We start from the raw sequence: 18,625 nt of genomic DNA on the forward strand, positions 1-18,625 counted from the left end.
CCAAGTCAGTGTTGACAATATCGAGCTAGATGAACGAATGGCCGCCTGTACAGAGATAATTTTAGTACTCTCACAGAGCTGCAAAACCAGATAGGAGGGGATCGCATCTTCTGCTTCACCGGGGAAAGGGCAAGGAGGAGGATCGTTCGCTTTTAGAAACGGGGAAGTCTGGCTGTGCAAGCAAATTTCATTCATTTCTTTCTCCTCCTCCTCCTCATGCCCACCCAAGTCACTCACATACACAGGCGCAGGGAAAGCCGCTCCGCCCACCCCGTCAGCCCCGCTCTTCTTTCCCAAACAATGGATCAGCTGCTCCACAGGCAGCCGGATACCCTTGCGGGAGCATAGCAGAAGAAATAATCGTTTTTGGTCCCCTTTTATGTACATCTCCAGCATAGTTAAGGAGAGAGAGAGAGAAAACTGGAGACAGATTTCTGGGGGGATTTTTGGCCCCCGGAGGCCAGTTTTGCCAACCCCTGGGTACGCCCCTGAGATGAATTCACAAAACGAAAACAGCTTTTTCACTTAGGTGTGAAAATAAAAAAATAAAAAATAAAAATCGATCACATAACACTAATTGAATTGCAATGCACATCATCCTAGGAGGGAGGGAGCGGTCCCCTCAAATACTTATTGGGAGGGTGTAGGAACCTTGGCTCCTATGGGTGTGAATTAGTTGATCACAGTGCAATCCTGTGTGCATCTACTCAGAAGTAAGTCCACTTAGGTTCATTAAGGCTTACTCCTAGGTAAGTGTGTATACAGAATTCCAGCTTCCATCTCTGCTGCAACTGCCGTGGAACCCCGAGGCGCTATTTATCTATAATGAGAGCGCTGTATTGGTTACTGCGGAATAGGAAGCAGGAGGGAGAAATCGGTACTTGGAATAGCCGCAAGCCGCTGGCCTTTCAGAGTTCACATTGGCATTAAAAGCGATTTAGGCTGAACACGCTTTAAGCCGCATCCCGAATTAAACGCATTTATGTAAGCCTCCCAAGCACTGCGCAGCTTCCGGAGGCGTCGTGGAGCCGGAAGTCAAGGACCCAAAACACAAGGTTGGCGGCCGAGAGCGTTTGCTTTAGTGTCAGGTGATGCCGGAAGTGACGCGGTGTTGATGGCCCGGCAGGTGGGAGGAGGACCAATGGCCGCTAGTGGCTTCAGGACGGCGGTTGGGCGGTGAGTAACGGGGTGCTGTGAGGCGAGCGAGGTAGTTGGGGGGACGCGCGTCCTTGGCTCGGACCGCGGTTTCCCGGTGTGGCGGCGGTTGGGCGCGCGGAGGCACCTCCGGGGTTTGGCCGGCGGGAGTTTTCCCGCAGCATTTCCTTGTGAGAGGGCGCTGCTTTGGGCAGGGGGTCCTGCCGGTTCCTTTGCCCTGCCGGCTAAGGGGATTTCCCTCACCTCAGACACGGATTCCTGGCTACGTGGTGCGGGCAGGACCGCAGCCCAGTGCTGTTGTCTTTGGGGCACGCAATCTGCAGATCCGCGCCACCAGGCGTATCCTCCCCGATATTTGGCAGATGGAAACAGGGACGCGCTTGTAACAACCCTGTTCTGATTCCCAAAAAATCGCTCCCTGAAACCCCTTCCCGCCATTTCACGTGGCTGGATGCTCTTCACCACCAGCTGCACACTCCATTCTGCTTTCCATCGATTAGGAACATGCAAATCTGCCTTACACTGGGTCAGACCGTTGGCCCATCTCGTTCAGTATTGTTTGCACTGATTGGCAGCAGCTCCTTAGTCTTTCAGACAGTGGATTTTCTCATCCCTCGCTAGAGATGCTGGTGATTGAACCTGGGACCTTCTGTGTGCCAAACATATGTTTTACCACTTCCCCAAGTCAAGTGAATCACTGTTCTTTTGGTAAAGATGCGTTAGGAAACCACACATGTGGTTTGTGTGAGATCCTTGGTAGAATCATAGAATTGTAGAGTTGGAAGGGACCCAGTGGATACCATCTATGGCCCACACCTTGCAACACCTTGTTGCAGAGTTTACTGCTGGCTATGCGGGTGGCGCTGTGGGTTAAACCACAGAGCCTAGGGCTTGCGATCAGAAGGTTGGCGGTTCGAATCCCCGCAAGGGGGTGAGCGCCCGTTGCTTGGTCCCAGCTCCTGCCAACCTAGCAGTTCGAAAGCACTTCAAAGTGCAAGTAGATAAATAGGTACCACTCCGGTGGGAAGGTAAACAGCGTTTCCGTGCGCTGCTCTGGTTCGCCAGAAGCGGCTTAGTCATGCTGGCCACATGACCCAGAAGCTGTAATCTGGCTCCCTCGGCCAATAAAGCGAGATGAGCGCCTCAACCCCAGAGTTGGTCACGACTGGACCGAATGGTCAGGGGTCCCTTTAGCTTTACTGCTCGCAAGGGAACTGCCAGACATAGCTTTCCACCTGTTACTCTCCACCAGCACTGGAACCTCCTCTCCACCACCAGTGCTCCTCTCTGCTGACAGAACCTGGTGGAGTGGCACCAATGCACCATCCTAACTCTCCCAGGAATCAAGGGGGATTGCCTTTTCAGGCTGTAATCCAGGCATAGGCAAATTCAGCCCTCTAGATGTTTTGGGACTACAACTCCCATCACCCCTGGCCACTGGTCCTGTTAGCTAGCGATGATGGGATTTGTAGTCCCAAAACATCTGAAGGCCCCAGTTTGCCTATGCCTGCTGTAATCCTAAATTCACTTCCCAGAGAGCAAGTTTCATTGAACTCAAAGGAATTGCTTCTCAGTAAATATACACAAACTTTGTAATGTGCCTGTTCATAAGCCCCATGGAATACAATGGAAATAGCAGCATGAGTCTGTGCTGTTAGCTTCTGTTAAATCAACAGTCTTGCAACATGTTCCTGTACAACTGTCTAATAGCTAAATTTGATCTTATAGTTTAAGTGTTTCAAGTTCTTCCTTCTAACCTGTTGTATGTAATTGAGTGACATAATCTCTATGTGAGTGTTCAGCAAGGCAGTCCTATTGTTGTTAGTGATTGTGATTTCAAATCATCTCAACAGATTTGACAGAAGGATTGTAGATAAGTGTACATATTTTATAATTTTTATCTGTACTTAGGGCCAAATCAAACACCATATTTTTATGCAGATTTTTTGGGATGTGTGAGATGTTGTCCTTGCCTAGTGAAATGATTTAACATGGTATTCCAGATTTAGACTAGCTCATGTTCTGAATTTTCTTTCAGAACACTCTTGTGCTTGATAGTCCACATTGTTTTAAGTATGCTGCTACAATCTGTAATGTATTAACTACTTGTTATAATATCAAAAACAAGGATTTGTTTAGGGCTGTCATGTGATTAAATAACTCTTAGTTGATTAATGAGTGGAATAATGCATTTGTTAAATTTGCATAGGCATTAAAACAACAACTCTGAAAAAAGCAATATTTTAACTGACTAAGCTTTTAATTGATTAAATGTTGCAGCTGGTATTTCCATTTGTAAAGTAGAATACTGCCAGATAGGTAAGATATAAATTAAATAATACATTGTTGTAACTTGGGAGTGAGTTGCAGAGCTAATTTTTGCATCATCAAGAGAGCTTCTCTATGACCTTCCTGTTCATGTTTGATGCACAGGGTGTGCAATAAAAGGGCCTGAAGGATTTACATTCTAGAAAGAGTTCCTAGTAAGATATGTTACAACAAATAAGTTCATTTAAATTTAAATTTGTTTCCTGCCATATCTTTTAGGCTTAGGCATTTGCTCAGGGTGTCCTGATCACATGTTACATGCAAACATACATGAAAACACCTGCCATCAATGAAAGCATGCTTATCAAGATATTTTCCCCAGATTTGTGGCCCACCATAGGGTTGTTGTCTTGCACAGCAATTACCTAAGTGGGGAAATAGCAAGCAAACCCAGAATTAGGTACTGAATGGAGTGTGTATTATAAAACGGAGAGCATTTAGTAGATACAAATTTGTCTAAAGGTTTTACAGTCTGTGGCCTTTTTGTACCACCAGCTTAAATGAACTCGTCCTATGGAGAGATAGGCAGATAGAAGACTTTCTCAATGCTGACTGCATTGTTATAGAATTCCCTCCCATTGGATGTGTGTTTCTCTCATTGACTGGTTTTGTTTTCTTCTGCTTTTAAGTGATAATGATATTAGTCTATCTAGGTTCTTAAAGTTATAATGTTTAAGTATTGCTGCTATTTTACTGCTGATTTTGAAAACATTTGTTTTTAGATAGTTATTATTGTAAATCTTAGATGTGATTTTTAACCTGTTTTACAATTATCTTATTTTATGATCTTTGTATGTTTTGACTCTGAGAGAATAAATATCTAAATAAACAAAACATTAAAAATAGTATGCATTAGTGAAAATGCCAGTTTTGATGTCCATAGTTAACTTTTAAAAGCTGACAATAATATTTTAATGTTACTGTGATGTTATTTTTGCTTTTTAAAAAAAGAGTTCTGCAGTCTTACACTAATTTATCAGGAAGTAAACTCTATTAATATAGCAGTTCCCCATAGTGGTACAACCTTCTGGAATAGTTAAGTTTATTTTATTATTATTTATTTTATTATTGTTATTTTATATACTATTTTTAAAAATATTTTTCTTCTAAAGTGGATTTAAAATAAAAACAAAGGCAATTTGTCAAAAACAATATTAAATCACATTATTGTTTATAATCAAATCGGTTTCAGCAAAGTTTGAACAAATGCACCTTTCAGAAGCTGTAACTGAGAAGGTGAGAATAAACTATATTTGGAACAGTTAAAACCCACTTCTCAAGAAATTATTTTCTGCCTTTACTTCAGGCTGCCAGAAAGAAAAATGTTAAATTTCACCATTATTTTATTTAATATTTTTATGCAGTGTTGCACAAATAAGCAGGTTCATGTAATAGTGCAGAGTTAAGTCCCCCCATGCTGTGCACAAAAAAGCAGAATTTACTCAATTTTGCATTTGTTTCTCGTAGTATTTTTAAGTTGTCCTAGTCTTGTGCCTAAGCTCTGCACCTTAAATGAAGTTTTCCCTCTTGGATTATATATCCAACAAGAACATTCCCTAGAATTTGGCAGGAAACAAACATAGTTTATTTACATAGTGTGATCTCTTTTGTAAATGTCATAAATCACAAAATGTGCATATGTTTGACTGTTTGAATTTCCCCCCCCCAGTGCACTAAAATCCAGATTTTGGGGGATAGCGTCAAACAGACCCAATCAGCAGGAATACATGGATAATTAAAGCTTCCAAAAATGAATCGTGAATTGTTACCCTTCTTCTGGAATCCACAATTTGAGGACAGTAAGTAGTTATTTTTGCTTTGTCTGGTGTTTTAGAGACGCAATCCTGTCAAGTGAACAAACAAACTATCAAAAAAGAAAGAGAGAGAGAAATCACACTGACATTTAGTTGGTGTCACCCAAAAGGACTTGCTCATAAAGGCTTCTGTATGTTAGGAACATAAGCTTTCCTCTGTTGATACCTTTTAAATATTTATTTGTAAGTTTTAACAGCCATTATGTTTTGTAGAAGAAATTGCAGGTAGCAATCCTGGGCCATTAGAAAGCATCCTGGAACAACATTATTAGGATTAACTAAAATTTCTCAAAATGTTGAGCAAGCAGGAATTTCAGGCTCCCTAGAAGTATTCCTAAGACTAGATGTTCAGTTAAAAAAAGAAAAAAAATATGTTTGAGAATGTGGCTGGAAAAGCTCGATGATCTGCAGGAATTAACTGTAGATATGATGAGTCTTCATATATTTTTCATAAATCTGCTTCCAAATTGGGCTTCCAAATAAATTTGGCAATGTCAGGGTAAAGGTAAAGGTACCCCTGCCTGTACGGGCCAGTCTTGTCCGACTCTAGGGTTGTGCGCCCATCTCACTTAAGAGGCTGGGGGTCAGCGCTGTCCGGAGACACTTCCGGGTCACGTGGCCAGCGTGATGAAGCTGCTCTGGCGAGCCAGCACCAGCGCAGCACACGGAAACACCGTTTACCTTCCCGCTATAAAGCGGTACCTATTTATCTACTTGCACTTAGGAGTGCTTTCGAACTGCTAGGTGGGCAGGAGCTGGGACCGAAAGACGGGAGCTCACCCCGCCGCGGGGATTCGAACCGCCGACCATACGATCGGCAAGTCCTAGGCACTGCGGTTTTACCCACAGCACCACCCGTGTCCCAGAATGTCAGGGTAGGCAGAGGTCAAAGAAGGAAAGGAATGAAGGGGGAGATGGGTGAGGAAATTGGTGTTGCATTGTTTGTACTGCTGAAAGGACTCTTTAACTTTCACATATTTAACTAATCCCATTTAAGTTTCAATGTTTTTAGGCAGCACTCTTACATTCCAAAACTTGCTTAAGTACAACGACTAGACATTAGTTTTTAACATTTTTCTAAGAATCATAGGGAACCATATTTTGCATTAAATTTCAGGTCCTGAAATAAAACCACTGATACTGAAGGAATGGGTTTCCAAAATCCAAAAACTGACTGTGCAGGCAGTTTTAAACTGCACCAAAATTCCCATTTCTCCTTAGCTAAAATGCATAAACTTTAGCCGTTGAGCAAATGCAAAGCAAGAACACAGCTCTCTCCCTTATCAGTTTGACGGCAAGACTGGCCTTGACTTTACCAGTAGAACAGACACAGACATATCTTAAGTCCTGACCACAAATAACGCAGAGACCCAAGTCTGGGACTAACGCCAGAGCATGTTCTCGGAAGTAGTGACCTCTTGCACCAAGATAAGAGTAGGAAGAGGAAGATCCTTTTATGGCCAGAAGTACAGGAAGGAAGGTCCTTTTATGGTTGAGAGTACCAGAGCAGGAACATATGTGATGTCAACCTGTGTACGTAGGCCGACGTGGTTGGGCTCCTAGGGGAGGAGTGAGAGGGTGCCTGGAAGATATATAAACTGCATGAAACCTGTAATTTCTTTGTACTTGCTGTGGACTCACCACGCAAGTGTCTTCTGCTATCCGGAGAGCAGAATAAACTCTTTCTTTGAACCAACCTCGGTGTCATTTTGACTTCCTTCCTCCTGTCCCGGAGCAATGCAGACCCAATCGGTGAACTCCAATAAGGCTACAATACGTAGTATTGATTTTACAGTCCTTTCTGTTTTTCTCCAATGAAAGTTCAATACAGTGGTACCCCGCAAGACGAATGCCTCGCAAGACGGAAAACCCGCAAGACGAAAGGGTTTTCTGTTTTGGAGGTGCTTCGCAAGACGAATTTCCCTATGGGCTTGCTTCGCAAGACGAAAGCCCATAGGGAAATCTCCGGGGACCTCTTTTAAATGCTGGTGGTGGGGAGCAAAGCCATTCCCCCCCTCCGGCCTTCAGAAGAGGTCCAGGAAGGCCGGCGGGGGCCGAAAGGCTTTGCTCCCCACCGCCAGCATTTTAAAAGCAGTCCGGGATAGCAGGGAAGAGCTTCCCGCTATTGCGGACGGCTTTTGAAGGCAGGCGGGGGGGGGAGCAAACACTTTCGCCCCCCGCCCGCCTTCAGAAGAGGTCCTGGACCTCTTCTGAAGGCGGGCGGGGGGCGAAAGTCTTTGCTCCCCCCTGCCTGCCTTCCCGGGAGAGCTTTTGAAGGCAGGCGGGGGGGCAAAGACTTTCGCCCCCCGCCCGCCTTCAGAAGAGGTCCAGGACCTCTTCTGAAGGCGGGCGGGGGGCGAAGGTCTTTGATCCCCCCTGCCTGCCTTCCTGGACGGCTTTTGAAGGCAGGCGGGGGGGGGGCCAAAGACTTTCGCTCCCCGCCCGCCTTCAGAAGAGGTCCAGGACCTCTTCTGAAGGCGGGCGGGGGGCAAAAGTCTTTGTCCCCCCTGCCTGCCTTCCCAGGGGCTTTTACATCGCCCCGGACAGCGGAGAAGTCCTCCGCTGTCCCGGGCGATTTTAAAATGCCGCCCGCCAGCATTTTAAGATCGCTCCGGACAGCGGAGAAGTCCTCCACTGTCCCGGGGTTTTTTAAAATGCTGGGGGTGGGAAGAAAGGCCCTTGTCCCCCCCCCCCCAGCCTTCAGAAGAGGTCGGGGGACAGACTGTCCCCGGACCTGGTCTGAAGGCGGTTTCCATAGGAACGCATTAATTGATTTTCAATGCATTCCTATGGGAAACAGCTGTACAGCTGCTACAAGATTTTGTTGTAACTCAGTTGTCCGTTAATAGACTCCTTCCAAATGATTCACTATTAAAGTTATCATATCAAGACTCAGTCTAATGCTCATCATTAGAATTATAGTCTATCACCTATATCCAATAGCACTGAATATATTGAAATCTCCACTAAAGATGGAAAAAATGTATGTGTGATCTGTTTGACATTTTCAATATTTGAATATCTGAAAGACTGTCTCATTACCTACAAACCCTGTTGGGTGTTAAGATCAGCCCTGTGTGGTGAAGGGTGGGTAAAATTTAAGTTGATAACAATAATTAATAATGAATACATTTGAGAAAATATTTTATTTAACACGCTAGCATTAGATTCAATAGTTTATGTTCCCTCAGTACAGAAAGAAAATTGCTTTATTGAAGTTTAATTTTTACCCCGTTGATAGTTCATTGTTATTTATATGTATTTCTTTTTATCTCTAGCTTTTAATCTGATACATTTGGGACAGCATTTTATTGTTCTTCCTTGTGCTCTCTCAACATTTTGTAAGGCTCCCCCCCCCCGTATGTGGTATATTTAATAATAAAAACTCATATAGGGAAAAGGGGAATCTTCATCTTCACTTAGTGGTTGGTTCTAATTACAATAGCTAGGGTTTCTGTAGCCAAAATGTATAATGAGGAATGTGAGGGACAGTTGTATAGATTAATAGAAAATATTCTGCTAAATGTGAATGGACAAGTATCCTTGCTATTGGAAAACTGTAAGTCAAGATGCTTTCAAAATATAATGGGCATCCAGAACATAATATGAAGTGCATCTCAGGTTAAAGTTTAAACGGATACTACTACTATATGCACTAACTTGCTTCTAGTAAAACTATAGCTTGACTGCTTTTCACCTGCAATACTTCCTGATAAATATGTTTAGGGTTAAGGTGTACATTTTAATGGATACTGTTGCCACATTTTTATTGAAATGGCTCATAATTTGACATATTTTAACGCCGAGCCTTTAGCTGAGTTGACTAAAAGAAGGCTTAAGATTTCAACCATTTTTCTGTTGGTTCCTGTCTTGTTATTCTGATTAGTTTACCAAGATTAAGCCACAGTACTCCAGTTTGGATTTACTGGGGAACTCTGACTTAATGTAAACTAGAATCTCTGTGCTGAAGTTGGTGTGCAAGGGGAGGACAGGCAAAGGAGGTGTATGTGGTCATGAGGTTTGGCCATGCATCATAAATCATAAGTAGTATATGAAACTATGGACAATTTTCCAGATATGGCCAGTATTCATCGAATGTGTCTAATCCCTATTATACATGTGAATCAGAGCTGTAAAGCAACTGTAAATGGTAATTTAAAATGTAAGCTTCAGTTTATAGCTGTTGTTTGTACTATACACGTTTGTGTTACTGAACAGAACAGAGTACTGTGTTCTGCAAAAATTATGACAAAGCATGCATTTGAAAGGGATGTTAAAGTAGTTTATTCTGCAAGGAGGATTTCTCAGCACCCAGGATTGTTAATATAGAACTGGCTTTTCACAATTTCCTTTGCCCCAGTTAAGTCAAGAAGCATTACAGCTGTTAAGAGTATCACTATATGTGGGGTTTTTTCAAGCTTCTTCCACAGCAATAAACTGGGCTGAAACTTCAGTGACAGGAAATTTTTAGAAAACTAATATACTATTGCACAATATGCACAATAACTTTTTGTGGATAAGTTGCTAACCTCTCCAATGGTCTGTCACCTTTTTCTTGTAGGCCTTTTCTAGCGTGATTCCAGTGTATGTTGCTTCAGGCTCCAATTTAGAAAGAAGATGGAATTATAGCTGAAATTCTTCCATAGTCTAGTTTTCTAGTAGGATTGCCAGGTTCCATAAGGCGTAGAGCTTCTGTGCCTTGAATAGCTGCAATAGAAGCAAGAATTACATATTACCTTTAGGCAACTGTAGCTCTAGCTGCCACAGTGTGCTCTAGTTCATAGTTATATAAAGAGGTTATATAAACAGGGATTTATATATAAATAAGGAAAGTCGCAAAATGAAGCACAGATCAAAATGCAGAGTTACTTAGACTGTGACAGTCACAATTAAGGTTACTAGATTTTGAAAACGAAAGACCAACTATGCTTCAAATAATTGGCTAGAAGAGAGAATTTTGGCAAATTCACTTCTCCCACTGTAGATCTGTGGTGGTGGTGGTGGTGGGAAACTACACATAGCAACATTTTCAACTGCTGGACACAGGGTCCCAGTTTGTATTGGCAGCATTAATATCATTGGCTGTGTTTGAACTGCTAAACCTTAGTATTATGTGAATGCGCCTCAGACATGTCATCTTCACCTTTTCCTCTACTACTCTGGGGTGACTTTTGCTTCTGTTTTTAACCACAGCTTAGTGTCCTGTCCAAACCCAAGCAAACTATGACTTACCATAAAACAAGCAAGCATTCACAGACAGAAATGTGCAGCTTGTCCACACCTCTGTCACTCAGGAGCTAAGTCATGGTTTAGCTTTGTTTTATGTCCAAACCTGGGATTGTAATTTGCCCCACCCAAACAGACAAGGAGTGGTACGTTAAGAACATGCCTTGGTTACAGCACTTGGTTTGTTGGGAGTAAGGCAAATCACAAGCCCAAGTTCGAGTGTAACTCACAAGCCCAGCTTCGAATGTACCGGTAACTCACAAGCCCAGCTTCGAATGTAACTCACCAAACCATGGCTTAGCTCTCAAAAGTGAGGGAGGAATGACCTAGTTTCAGTTTTCTCCCTGTGAACCAGCATACTTGCTTGGTTTGGGATGATGGCCAAAGCTTCCCTACCGTTGAGTTAGGTGCTGTGATGAGACTGCCCGCTACTTTTAAAATTTGCTTCCCTCTCTCATATTCACTTGTGTCATAGGACACAAGTTTGATACTATTCAGTGGGAATTCTGAGTAAACATGCCTGTAATTGGGCTGTTAACCTACATGGGGAACATTTCTAGTTGGACAGACAAATTTAAATATACTTAGAAATGCTTATCAACAGATTTTCAGATTAAGAGTTTACTTGCTGGTGAAGACCAAAGTCCAGCACTATGTTTCCACCAGTGGCTGGCCAGATGCCTTTGGAAGCACACACACAGGTCATGATGATAATGGCTTTTGTCTGTTGCGTGTCACCAGCGTGCTGCAAAGTATAATGCCACTTGAACATGAAAACTACCATGAATATGGTAATAGTTCTCTCTTCACTTACGGTATGTTTGTCTAGACCGTTTTAAGAAACCAGTAAAATGATTTGTAAGGAGAAAAGAGTTGTGAGGCAGGTGTGTGTGTGCATTCTGCATGCTGGATTCAAGCAAAATCCAGAGTGTAATCTTAATTTCCTTAAGGAATGTGTCATTGGTTGCTAACTAAACTCTATACAGTGGTACCTCGGGTTACATACGCTTCAGGTTACACACTCCACTAAGCCAGAAATAGTGCTTCAGGATAAGAACAGAAATCGTGCTCTGGCGGCGTGGGAGCAGCAGGAGGCCCCATTAGCTAAAGTGATGCCTCAGGTTAAGAACAGTTTCAGGTTAAGAACAGACCTCCGGAACAAATTAAATACTTAACCCGAGGTACCACTGTAGTAGGCCTGGGTGATGTATTAATACATTGCCCAGGGCCAGTTTGGACACCAGAGTGTGATGGCGTCTTCACCCGGCCGTATATAATGGGTGGGACTTGCTTGCACCTGACTCCCTCCATGCCCCTGTCCAAACCCAAGCAAACTATGCCTATGAATTGTGTGGGTAGCATGGTGGAGCCTAACTACTGCAGTACAAGCCCTGAGCAGGAAAAAGAGCGGAAAGCTTTCACATAAGGAAGTAAAATTCCTGGGCTTACCTTGTGTTCTTTGATCTGTCTCTTAAGTGTGTTGAATTCAACCTTTTGAGTACGTAGAGATAAGCCCTTATCAACCAGCAGTTAAAATAACAAACCCTCCCACCTTGCTGAGTTGGACAGAAACTCCCCAAGGCTTCTGGGCTAGAGTAAATGTGTACAGATGTTATACCAGTCAGCCTTGATGGGGACAAAGTTTACATACTGAAGAGATCCACTGCAACAAAAGTTTTGCATTGTTTTATGTAGTCCAATGCAGTTTAAAGTGAGTATTTTAAATTAAAATACTTAGTTTTTAACTCAATAGATTTATCTAGAGTGAGATCCATTTCCTGCTAGCAAATGATGCACATTAAAGTAATCTGTAAATACACATAATGACTTCTGTGGAGGGCAGAAGAGGTGAGTGAGTGGGTTTTCCTATTGTCTGCTGTGAATGAGAAAAGTGTCTCATGCACTCTGAATTCAGTCTGCCATAACTAGCAATGGGACCATAGTAGAAAGAGTAAATATTGGCAGTACAAGCTTTAAATTTTTATTCTCTTAAAAAATTAGCAAATGTTTTATAAAGCTATTGAATTTTTTCTTCCCAGTAGTTGGACATCTGTTTTATAGAACTTTTCAGTTATATTATTTATGAACATTTATATTTATAATCAGTTCTCTTTTTTCTGGGGGGGACGACGCTGAGGTACACATACCCCTAAACATTTTGTGAATCTAAGTTTGGCCTTTTTGAGGGGCAGTATTTCAATATGAGTAGAAAAATGAGAGTATCCCTAAACATTATTTTAAGAAAAAAAGCACTGTTTATAATGAACCATTCCGAAATCCCCCGCACTGTGAATATAGTTTTCTTTGTTCAAGATACTTGTATATGATATTCTTATCTCAGTTATATTTTAGTTCCTTAGTTCAAATAATAAAATCCTTTATTCCTAATTTAATATATCTTGACTCTTGCACTTGTTAAGCACACACCTCTCCAACTGAAATAAAAGCAAACTGATTCACCTGTCACCTAATTGTTTCTCTCTCTCTATGTCATTGAGTTTCAATTGTCTATATATTTGTTAAACATTTGGATGGGTGGATCAGTTTTTGTTTGAGCACAATTTACTATCTTTTAAGGGAAATATTGTATTTGTTGGAAAATACACTATTTTGAGAAGTTCTGATAACATTTTTTTAAAAAAAAATTGTAGTCAGAACTTGGGATTTTACAGACCCAAATATTAAGGATTGCCTAACCACTAGAAAGAAGGTTGCCCTAGGTCTGGAATGTACCTTATCATTCCTGAGTTGCAGCATTCCTCTGATGTCAAGTACAGTGGTACCTTGGGTTACAAATGCTTCGGGTTACAAACTCCGCTAACCTGGAAGTAGTACCTTGGGTTACAAACTTTGCCCCAGGATGAGAACGGAAATTGTGCGGCGGTGGCAGCGAGAGGCCCCATTAGTGAAAGCTTGCCTCAGGTTAAGAACGGTTTCAGCTTAAGAAGGGACCTCCGGAATGAATTAAGTTTGTAACCCAAGGTACCACTGTAGAGTCCTACATGTTTTGATTTTGTCATGACAGTTGATAAGTTCATTGATAGAGCCTAAAGCAGGAGTCATGTTTTGAAGAATGCCCTAGATTGGTAAAATACAAGAAGAAGTTAGTGTGTACTGATGGACCTCTCTATAAATTGACCTGGGTGTCTCCAGAGGAGATGGCAGAGCTTAAACCTGACACTGCATTTTCAAGAATCTGATTATGATTTGGTTCACATGTAATGTAGACCTAAACCATGGGTTGGCACAAGCGCACAGGCTCCCCAAAGGCAGATTGTAGTTCCTTTGCTTCTCCTCTGGCCCTGCTGTTGCAGTACTGTGAGCTAAACAATGATTTCATGTAGCATATTGCTGAAACCCGGGCTTATACTTTTTGTGCTCCAGATAAACAATGAACTGGGTTGCAGAAAGATCAGGGGAACAGCAAAGCAGCCACAGTCTCCTTTCTGGGAACTTGCATGTTCCTACTAAGTCATGGTTTGGCTTAGCATCACATGCAAACTGGAACTATAAGTTCTTAATTCAAAATATGGTTTTGGAGTCATAAAGATACTGGTTCAGTTCTGATGTAATATTCATTGTTTGGTGTTTCATGAGCAAGCCTTAGGCTTGTGTACCCCCTTTTCTTGCCCTTTTCTTCTTCTGTACACACTATGTATACACTATTTTTGACAGAACTAGGAAGTACAGGAAGGAATTTGAGGGAGGAGGGAGTGTATGATCCCAAGTTTTGTTGTGTGGTTCCAAACTATGACTTGGAATTATGTTTGAATAGAGCCAGTGAGACACTGAGCTTGTACATTTCACATAGCTGCATGAGGACAAGGTTTCTTAAAATATCTTTACTAGTTTACAGTATATAGAATTTTATATAATGTAAACATCATAGTTATATTTTGTTGAATTTCATATTGTTGTATTTAGGGAATCCCTTGGATTCGGTTCTCTTTGGAGGACCATGTGAAAAGTATATGCAGAGTCTGCTGCAATTCAAGCCAATACTTTCTTTTAAAAAATCTTATTAGTCTTGTTTTATTTGGCTATTTTCAGATAGAAGAATCCAGTGTTGGAATGTCTTGCTCTTGCTCTTTGAAGCTGCACTGAGTGTCAGCTTGGTTTATCTACCTTGAAGAGCAAATCAATGCACAGCTTGAAGAGAGGGCATGGGATGTTGCCGTGCCTGGAACAATGATCAGGTACCAGAATGAACCTTAGATTTAGAATGGAAATAATAATAATAGGTGACAATTACAGTAGTTTATTTTTTCAACATACAACATGTGAAATGTTAGGGTCTGTATCAATATAACTCTACAATTCTGGAGGAAAGGTGGGATATAAATCTCAATAACAACCAATTGCGTACAGTTCTAACACTTCAAATGTTGTTCTCCTTTGGGAGGAACCGCCATTTTCAAAACAAAGTTCTAGGTTTCTCTATATTTATTGTTTACTGTGTTCCCTTTATTATGCATACAATCCTATATTATTTTCCTTTTATATACTCCTCAGATCTGAGTATAATGTTTAGTTATTAACTTGGGATTGGATACAGATTTAGTTATGCTTGGAGTAGCTCTCCCTGAAACCAATGAGGTTTGTTACGCTAACTTAAATCCCATCGATTTCAGTGGGTCTTCTCTAAGCACGATTAAATCTGGATCCAACCCTTAGTGTCACGGTGTATGCTTGAAGTAATGTAGGTCTCCGGTTAATGTACTAGTTTCCTATAGCAGATATCAGATATTTGATAGGTTTGTCATGCAAGATCTATTCGGATGGCTGGCTTTGCTGTGATATTGTATGCACTCATCATATAATGAAGGGAGAGAGCTTTTCTGTTTTGCAGCTTTTCTACATGCTGTTCTAATATTCACCTCACGTATCAGCATTCTTTTCATTATCATCCGGTCCCACTTGCCCCACACCCCTCCCAGCTGGCAGGGTCTGTATCATAACCCTTTGATGCTGTGTCGCAGGGGTTTGATTGGTAGCATCTGCCTGCTCTGTGATGAGATTCCTCTGAAGAGAGGCAGGCTGTTGTTGCCTGATTCTGATTGGCTGTCCCACCTGACTCTCCTCTTCTCTTTCCCCCTCCTTTTTCAGAGCACACACCACAGCAGGCTGTATTCTGAAACCTAAAACAGCCCCGTATACATCCATTCATGAATCTGTGACGTCAGTAGTGTCTGTGTTCTCCTTTGCAGCGAGGCTGCAGGATTGTGTGGGTGGAATTTCCTTGCTGTATTTTGCAGATCAGGTTTGGGTTTCGTTTTTCTGCCATCCACATCATAACGCATGAAAATGGAGCGGGATTGTAGAAATTACTCACCACCGTAAGTATATTAACAAAATCTGTCTTCCTTCAAGGGGCTGCGTTTGCAAAATGACCGATGTTACCTTCCTGCCATTTATTTCAGAGGAGCAGATGGATGGTGCATTTGGGGTGTGAGTGGACTGGAAAAAATGCTGAAAGAGACCATATTAAAGCCAAGAATATTTCTGTTTCTGCCCATCTACTTCTTTGTAGAGCAAACATAGACATGTTTCATTTGCTGTTCTAGAGGTTGTTCTGGAGGTTGTGTAATGGTCCTTCCCTCTTTTTAAAATGGGAGAGAATGCATTTCTGTGGCTGTCTGAAAAGGCAGAGATTGCAAATAGCAAGTGGGGAAATTGCAACTGATCTTAAAACAGGAGGCTTCTCCCTCTTCCCACGTCCTTGTGAAAACGTAATCTTCAATGGTGGTGCAGCTTTTTAATAAAACTTAACATGTTTGTCAATATATTTTGACGGGATTTGGGAACAATTTAGGTCTTAATGAGAAGTTTAATGATTAAATCCTTCCATAGAAATGAAAATGGCTTCTTTTACCATACAAAAATAATTAGATATAAAGTCCCAATGATTTACTGTTTACTGAGATTATCCTTACCGAGGTATGATTGTCCTGCTTGCTAGTGAAATCAGTGAGAGTTCATACAGAATGGCAATGTATCTTACCCTTGAATCTTGCCCTTTCAGAAATTGCTGAAAAAAAGAAGTACCAGAAGTGACAAAAACAAATGTCAGGCAAATGCCTTGGACCTAATAGTTCTGGCCCCACTTCATTTTTAACGCTCCCATCCTAAGTTACAAATAGTGTTTTCCTGAGTTTGTTGCTGAAATTAGAAATACATGTAAAGCTCTATTTTTGATATTGTGCCTAGAATAAAAGACGAGTGTAACACACACACACACACACACACACACACACAAAAAGATGAGAGTAACAAAGCAAGAAAAGTAAAAAAAAAAAAACCAACAAAAAACCATCCCACAACCCTGGTTTCCTTGTTTGGAAAAAAATGCATCTTACCCTTTCTCTTCACTGGGACATCCACCCCCTTGATACCTGGTTGTCTTTGTTACTTACTTCTTTGTTACTTACTCTCTGGGTTCACATGCCTCTATGTTTCAAAGTACAGTGGTGGAAACTGAATGACAAATTTCTATTCTTACACAATTAACTTAAATCCATTCTTAATTGATGGGGGGAACCTTTATGCTTATTTATAGGCATTTAATATTACAACAACTGCTTAATAGTAGGGTTTTTTAAATCTGTGGCTAACTTTTCAGATTGTAATAAGGCTAGTGCAGCTTTGATTTGTGGTTTGTATGTTAATTAATTCCAAAAAAGTGAAGCTTGGCATCTTGTTAATCTCTTCAAATGGATTATTGACAAAGAGCATTGCATCTCTTCTGTCTCTTGTGGTCAGCAGAGGTCAAGATTTTCTCTCTTTTGCACTACTTGCCACAGGAAGGGTCAGTTTCCTCCTATGTGCAGAGTTAAATAGAATTCCTTAAGTATTAAAGTTCATTTTAATAATTCTCAACTACTCCAGAGAAAGTAGATTCAGAGTGTTTACTCTTTTTCTGAGATTTTTCTGATAAATTTCATGTTTATCATCGGAACTGGAAAAACCACTTAAAATTCTGAGATGTCAGAATAATTTTTTTTAGCCACCAGCCCATTATGGCATACAGAAATTGCTAAATTAAAATTACAGTTGACCAAATGACTAGGATCTTTCCAACTCTTCTTCCATTGTTTTGCAGATATGCTTTAAGTGAGTTGGTATTAATGAAATACTTGACTATGTTTATAAACTTGTAAGATGTAAGGCTTGTGGTCCCGGTCAAAATACAAAAATTCTGTTGCATCTTTGGAACTCTTAAGGACCAAAGAAACAGTATTTGTCTTAAGGGTGTTCAGAGTGTCATTAAAAGCTTTAAGAAGAGTAAAAAATAAATTAATAAAAATTTCTGCCTTCAAAAACTCCAGCAACTGTACATGTGGAAATAGGGTACTATTCTATAATTTATTTTAATAGCAATTTTGGGGAGTAGGGGGGCCAAGTGCCCATCAGTTTGGAATCAAAATGGGGCCACTCCAAAAGGAAGGTTGTTGTAGTTCATACTTGGTAGAGTTGCTCCCTATAAGTATATAAGCTTGTAAATTAAAAGGCAAAACAAAAGAAAACAAAAACAACAGCCTGATAAGTTTCACGTGGGTGGGTGGGGGGACTGATAGGAGGGAGGGAAGATAAGGAAATTAGACGGCTTATGCCTTTATCAGATTATACTAACTTTCCCTGGAGTTGGGGTTGGGGGGGGAATACACATTATGAGGTTGAATTCCCCTTTCCTACTCCATAGACTGTCTCTTACTACCTATAGCAGCTAACTAGAGAATGCTCAAGTTCAGGACTGATGTGTCCAAACCTGAGCCCTCTCACATGATAGGAATATAGGAAGCTGCCTTATACCAAGCCCATCTAGCCTAATATTACAGTGGTACCTCAGGTTAAGTACTTAATTCGTTCCGGAGGTCCGTTCTTAACCTGAAACTGTTCTTAACCTGAAGCACCACTTTAGCTAATGGGGCCTCCTCCTGCTGCCGTGCTGCCGGAGCCCAATTTCTGTTTTCATCCTGAAGCAAAGCTCTTAACCTGAAACATTATTTCTGGGTTAGCAGAGTCTGTAACCTGAAGCGTATGTAACCTGAAGTGTATGTAACTTGAGGTACCACTGTATATTGCTGTGAGTGGCAGGCAACTCT

General features: G+C 41.4%; 1 protein-coding gene across 7 annotated transcripts in view; it reads left to right on the plus strand.

The window, feature by feature from the left end:
• Window positions 1–555: 555 nt before the first annotated feature.
• Window positions 556–18,625, plus strand: part of MAP3K13 (mitogen-activated protein kinase kinase kinase 13) — a 44,454-nt gene continuing 26,384 nt past the window's right edge. The window contains exons 1-5 of one of the 7 annotated variants that reach the window (XM_083506375.1): window positions 558–1,176; window positions 3,703–3,883; window positions 5,153–5,282; window positions 14,574–14,719; window positions 15,630–15,859. The gene's annotated coding sequence lies outside the window, so the exon portion shown is untranslated. Of the gene's footprint in view, window positions 1,177–3,702; window positions 3,884–5,152; window positions 5,283–14,573; window positions 14,720–15,629; window positions 15,860–18,625 lie in introns of all 7 variants that reach the window. The other 6 variants (XM_083506373.1, XM_083506378.1, XM_083506374.1 and 3 more) reach the window with 6 other exon arrangements.

Source organism: Podarcis liolepis (genome assembly GCF_965112155.1).
Source record: "Podarcis liolepis genome assembly, chromosome: 5".
In the NCBI taxonomy this organism is placed as follows: domain Eukaryota; kingdom Metazoa; phylum Chordata; class Lepidosauria; order Squamata; family Lacertidae; genus Podarcis; species Podarcis liolepis.